The sequence below is a fragment of the Gallus gallus genome, chromosome 4 (assembly GCF_016699485.2).
Source record: "Gallus gallus isolate bGalGal1 chromosome 4, bGalGal1.mat.broiler.GRCg7b, whole genome shotgun sequence".
Taxonomy (NCBI): domain Eukaryota; kingdom Metazoa; phylum Chordata; class Aves; order Galliformes; family Phasianidae; genus Gallus; species Gallus gallus.
The window spans coordinates 17,894,472-17,901,030 of NC_052535.1; the positions used below are offsets into that span (position 1 = coordinate 17,894,472).

The 6,559-nt window shown below is 39.7% G+C and overlaps 1 long non-coding RNA gene across 1 annotated transcript in view; it reads right to left on the reverse strand.

Moving 5' to 3' along the window:
• Window positions 1–2,390: 2,390 nt before the first annotated feature.
• The window catches only part of LOC101747786, a 31,400-nt gene continuing 27,231 nt past the window's right edge, over window positions 2,391–6,559 (reverse strand). Inside the window, exon 4 of the long non-coding RNA XR_006939262.1 lies at window positions 2,391–2,406. This is a non-coding gene — a long non-coding RNA (uncharacterized LOC101747786). The remainder of the gene's footprint in view (window positions 2,407–6,559) is intronic.

Consider the following 6,559-nt stretch of genomic DNA (forward strand, 5'->3'; position numbering starts at 1 on the left):
CTGATAGGAAAACCCAAGCCAACCTTTTTTAGAAAAAAATAAAAAAATGAAGACTGTGACATGGAGAAACTAGAAAAATACCTGTTTAATTCTGGACCTTTTCTGCAAACAAAACATCAAAGAAGTAACAAGACTTATCAGAAAACTGAGATTTGGAAGTAAAAATAATAATTGAATTCTAACACCAGCAAATACCTTGAATGAAAGGCAGAAGGCTGTGCTGCCCCATATTCAAGACTAAAGAAACTGCAGCCGCTGTGTGGTACCAGAGCATGCATGTCTGTATATGGGGAGAGGAGGGCAATGGCAATGCTCTCAGCAGCATTTCCTCTGTCCCTGCTTTGAGCCACCTCTTTTTTTCCCTTGCTACAGAGACTGAACGGCATATTTGATTAAAATAAATAAATAAATCCAGCCATATCTAAAGGAGAATTTGCTAATTGAATAAACTGATTATTTTAAGGGCATTTACGAATCCATTCAAAAACCATTTGCCATATAATGAAGAAAAAATTTGTATCAGTGTCAGGAATTGTCCTTAGGGGGACCACTCTAAGCCTCTCAGCACTGTGCTGCCAATGTCTTTGTTCTTGACCTGACCTAAAAAAGCGCTCTCTTTACGAGTCACAAAGGATTTATTTTCTGACTTAGCATAGCCCCCACTTCTTTTAAGCAGAAAATGACACTTTTGCTCACTTGAGGCAAAGGACCTTTTTGCAGTGGGGGTGATAGTCCACCAGGACAGGCTCCCATGCTGGAACCACCAGTGTGGTTGAATTCACGAGCACAACTGCCTGGAAATATTTGCTACAAAATCTGCACTTGTGGGCAGTGGGGTTTGGAGATCCTTCCTACTTTTTAGAGCAATTTAAGCCTAAAAATAAGGTTTTTCAAAGATTTTTTTTCCAAGATACTAGTTGTGTGTGCGTGTGTGTGTGTGAAATAAAGTATTTAAAAGGTGATTTAGATATAGATTAGTATAAATCGCTTAAGACCATAGGAAGTTTATGAGTTTGTGTTCACTTCTTTCAACTGAGAGCTTGGTTATTTGAGAATTCCCTCTTCTCCACAGTTTTACCTGATATTTTTTCCTCTGAACCAGCTCAGAACAAAACTCTGCAGTCTACATGCCTGGTCTGTAACTTGAGGGGATTTCTGCATGTCTGCAGGGAGACGCTTCATGATCTGGTCATCAAAGCTTATTGCTAGGAGCTTTATGGTTTGTAGAAAACTGAAAATATGTTTCTTGATAGTGCCTATTTGGATTAAAAACAGAGCCTGCCAGCCATGGCCAGGAGATGCAGTGCTGAACATATGTGCCCATGGAGGGACTGAATACAGCAGGTGTGGTGAGACCAGCTTCCCTTCATAAAACACAGAGTTATTACTGACGTGTCCAGAGTGCTTGGGAGATCTAAGTCTATATGATGGCCACGATAAGGCATTGTAGTGCTTTTAGGAATTCTTCTGCAAAACAGAAACACAGTTCAAACTGTGTTAGATCAAGACAACTAAGGCCAGGACTTCACGGGACTTCCGCTAAGGAAAGCTTTGCTGATCTGCAGCAGCGTACATCATCTGAGGAAACGGATCTTTTTAAAAATATGGATTTTTTATTGGATTTCCTAAGCATCTTTCCTTCAATTCTATTTTTTTGTAAGCAAAAATTAAATTTCCATCTCTTCGATAAGTAAGTGTTGATTTAATTACAAAGTACTATTGGCACCTCTTAAAAAATGTAACCCTAATTTCACAGTGTTGAAGTATACTATTTTCATGTTGTTTTCTTTAAAAATCTGATGAGATTCTAAAGCTTTTAGTGACACATAAAAGACTGAAAATAAAACAGAAAACATCTTCAAATACTCAAAAGACAGAAGAATAGAAAACTGAATAACTCTATCTTCAAATTCTCACGATTTTTAAGCCAGCTTGCAACTTGATGAGTTGGAGCAATTAATTTTGTGTATATAACTAGTAGAGATTAGACTCCTATCAGGGTTTCAGAGGGCATGTGTTCCAAATGCTATGTAAACAATACAGTGCCAGTCCTTCTTCCCCTCTTCTCATCCTCCCATTGGGTTTTACAAGCTGATGTTTAAAAAATAAAATGCTAATGCTAAGTTTTACCTATTTATATAGGAAGGCCATTTATTCTATCATTCAGAGTAAAAGCATACAGTTACCATTTGAAATACTAAGTCACTTACCATTTCATACCATGTGGGAGTTAAATTTTGTCCTGCAAACAATTTTTCCATTGATTGCCAGCATTTTCTTCAAAACCAGTGTGCTGAGGATAAGCTGAGAACCAGACGGAGGAATCTGGGGTGCAGGGGGAGGCTTGGAGCTTCAGTGATGCAGAAATGCAGCATTACAGCTAAGCTGCCATTAGCCATATCTCCACTAAAAGGTGAAAAGGTAAGAGTTAAGCATGATGCAACTTGTGCTGTGCATGTTTTCCACCCACGCTGCTGGCTAGCAGCCCTTCTAGAGCCCAGCTTCCCTGCTGTTCAGGACACCTGAGGGAAGGATGCTTGCTGCTGGGCAGGGCTGAAGGCAGCTCACTTGGGTCCTGCTGTCCCCAACCCCTCATGCAGCATGGCTGAGATCTGCTCTCTGCCACGGAGCTGTGCCCTTGGGCGTACTCTGGAGCTCTGCATAAATCCACACTTTTGCATAGGCTTGTGCATGAACAACACTGCTGATAAACAAGTTTGGACTTGCAGGTAGGCTCAGACAGGCATTTAAGCACTGGCATAGGTTGCTGAACACAATGTGAGAATTAGATTTAGTCTCGCTGGCAGCAAGAGATGCACACACACACACAAGAGGGCCCTCAGCTCCAACAGTACCCAAACCCACAGTCCCTCTGAAGTCAACAGGAACTTTGGGTTTGAATTTTTTCTGTTCTGTAACTACAAGAGGTTTTTTCTATATGCAGACCAGAAAATTGTAGAATCATGGAATGGTTTGGGTTGGAAGAGACCTTCGACATCATTTATTTCCAGCCCCTTTGCTATTGTCAGGTTGCTCACAGTCCCATCCAGCCTGACCTTCAATGCTTCTAGGGAGGGGACATCCACAGCCTCTCTGGAAACCTGTTCCAGTGTCTCACCACACTCACAGTAAAGAATTTCTTCCTAGTATCTAGTCTAAATCTACCCTCTGCCAGCATAAGGCCATTTCCTCTTGTCCTGTCACTACACACCCTTATAAAAATTCCCACCCCAGCTTTCCTGTAGGCCCCCTTCAGGTACTGGAAGGCCTCTGCAAGGTCCCTTCAGAGCCTTCTCTTCTCCAGGATGAAGAGTCCAAGCTCTCCCAGTCGCAAACTTTCCATAAATTGCTAGAAGTATGAGTAAGTTGTAATAAAACTCTCATCACATCCTAGTGCTGTGTAGTATTACTGGATGGAACTTATTTCTAGGAGTACATCCATAGACCGCTCCAGCTTAAGGAGCCTCTACATCCACAGGTAAGACAACACTGTTCTTTGCAAGCAGCGTTTGCTGACCAGGGATCTAAGCAGCTGTCCACATCCTTTTTTGTGCTCATGCACCCCTTCTGAGTACACATAATATAAGACATCATTTAGGCTTTGTGTATTTCTACAAAACTAGAAAATTTCTCTTTATTGGATACCTCTTGCTTAATATGATATAGACAAAGCAGTGCAAAGTCAGCTGTTTGGTAGATTTATTGTCCCTTCAAAAAGCATTCACAAATACCTGAGAGGTTACTTTCTTGTGGATTTGCACATTAGGAAAGTGATGTTTGATAACTTAAGCATAAAGTAAATCTCCCTTAACTAACAATATCAGAAAAAAATTCTAATAAGAGCTTCCAGGAAATATCCAATTCAGTGCACAAAGATTCATTTTTATCTCTACATTACAATACTGATAACTCTGAGCAAGGGCAGAATTGCCTACACTGATAGAAAAACACACACTTCCATTCCCTTACTAGCCATTTGCTTTATTTTTTTCTTCTTGCTCTCTGGACAGATAAAGGGCATGATACTAAACTGCTCTGCCAGCTGGTCATACTGTTGTTAGTTACTACATAAGATAGAACAGATGTTTCAAAGTGATATGAGAATGCAGTCTAATAACTAAGCAAAATACATATACCTTACTGAAGGCTATTTATTTGAGAAAAAACATTTCACACATTTGTGTGTTATACAGAAGATGCTTTAATTGGGTTATTGTATTTGCCTGTCACATTGTACTTGCTTTGTACTAGAAACAGTTTTATTAAAGAGAAAGACTGTCTTTTTCTACGACCAAGGTTTTTGATATTTAGGGAAAGATTAAACAAAGAGAACAAACTGCCTGAGCATTTCTTTGACATTCTGACACACGATTTCCTAAGCCAATGCTCTCGAGGTGAAAGCTAAGAAAAGCAGAGAATGAAGTGCTTTGCTTCTTCTACTCCCTAGCCAGTAATAAGCCCGTTCATAATGAACGATAGTCAATGACATTTCACTCCATCAGAACCAAACACAAACCATCCCCTGCAGAGCCAACAAGTCTTTTCAATTTTCCACCCTTTTAGTACAGGTACTTTTTAGGAATTACTTAGAAGAGGGCTACTCAGTACTCAGCCATCTGGCCATATCCAAACCCCCAGATGCTTTGTCTCAAAGGCTACAACATGAATGGATTTAAGGCAAATGGAAATATATATATGTGTGTGTGTGTGTGTGTGCAGCATTCTTGACTATAAACTGTACAGTATCAGGCTGCTCTCACCAATTCAGAGACATCCCTTACGAATTCTAAAGCAAGTTTCATCTAAGTCCTACATTTTCCAGGATGGCAGCCACCAAGCAGAAAATACACAGGTCTTCAAGGCACCATTAGCAGCACCAGCCTTCGTTCACAGACATACACCCTCTACCACACGAATAGAGGTTTTGACTAGAAAGGGCATTTTTACTTATACTCAAAATGAAACCTCTTTGCAGAAAGTAGTCATCATTCCACCTTGGATTAACATTCCATCTCCTCTGATACTCTCTTTCATTCACTTTTCTTATCTATCCCCGACTAATTCTATTTTTCAGTTTTCTCTTTCACTGTCTTTCATTTTTACATCTTTCACTATTGATTTTCAGCCCTAATTACTAGCACAACAGTGCATTTTATTTTCTCTCACACAGCAGGTGACATTTCATCACCAGCTGCAATGAAGTTACACTGATGGCAAGCAGAACGGGCTACAACTGAGAACAGATCATTTATCAGCCTCTATAATCAACTCATTTGAAATATATATAGATACATGAGTGTGAAACAAACAAAATGATCGTATAGTAAATTGATAGTAATTTCCAGTCTGATTTTCCACAATGGTTTGGGCTTTTATTTGCTATTATCCAAGATAAAACTGAATTATCTCTAATGCTTCCAACAAATCATTTAGGATTTGAAAGCAAGTTCTCATGCTTACGTTTGTTATCTTTCAGCTGGTGAGTTGGGCTAACTTCTTATTTCATCTAACCTTTCTGATGAACTTTTCTTCTGAATGATTCATTTGATTTTTTTGTTTGTTTGTTTTGTTTGCTTATAAGTTCAACAAAAGTAACAGAAATGGCAACAAGGCTGCTTAAAGGTATAGAATAACCTTATTATACCAAGCAAATTTAGAAGTTTCCAGGCTGCAGAAGTGATAAGAATGAGTGGATAAGCTGGAAAGCTACAAAACAGAAAAGCGGTTGGTGAATCATTTTTTCTTCACACCCCTGGGACAGTGTATCCTTCAGCTAGGTAGGAAGCTTAAAACAACACAAGGAAGTACTTTCTTATCCAGTACGCAATTAAGTTGCAGAGACACACTCTCACAGATGGGTAAAGCCACAGCTGCTCTGCTCATGCAGCTCTGACCTCATGCCTGCAGGTCAGCCTCTCTGTCCTTGTTCTTACATGCTTCCCCTAAGTCTCTCGTACATACATAGGACTAAACGGACTTTAAGTTTGACCCAGGCCTCTTCCTCAGTTAGCAATAAAACTGAATTGTAGACCTTCTATTTTAACTCCTGTCTACTCTACTAAACAAGAAAAGTTTTCCTACATTCTGCATTCATTCTGCACTGGCCTTACACGGTCCCACAGTCCACATCCACCTCCATTGCTGCAACCAGAGTCATCTGCACATGAATTGCACCTGTCTTGTGAATCATGCCTAAGAAGCATACATTACTTGATATGTACTGAAGTGTACATATAGAGAGAATTTTAGTTGTTGCTGGGTTTTGTTTGTTTCTTACTGAAACTGGATGCCTCAGTGGTTTGCAGAGATCAGACACTCAGCAAATGTGTTTTCTCTCCTAATGGTTTGATATCTCCAGAATATAACTAGTTTTCTCACTGCTTACCCACCCACCCACTTGTGCAGCTCAATACATCTCAACTATACTGTAGATGCAGTGATGGAAATAAGAGTGATTAAAAAGAGTTTTGAATCTGAAAATGAGAGAAGTGTTGTGTAAAGATCTAATCCCAAAGTCAATAGCCCAGATCCATTTTCCTTGGGTGATGAAACTAAACTT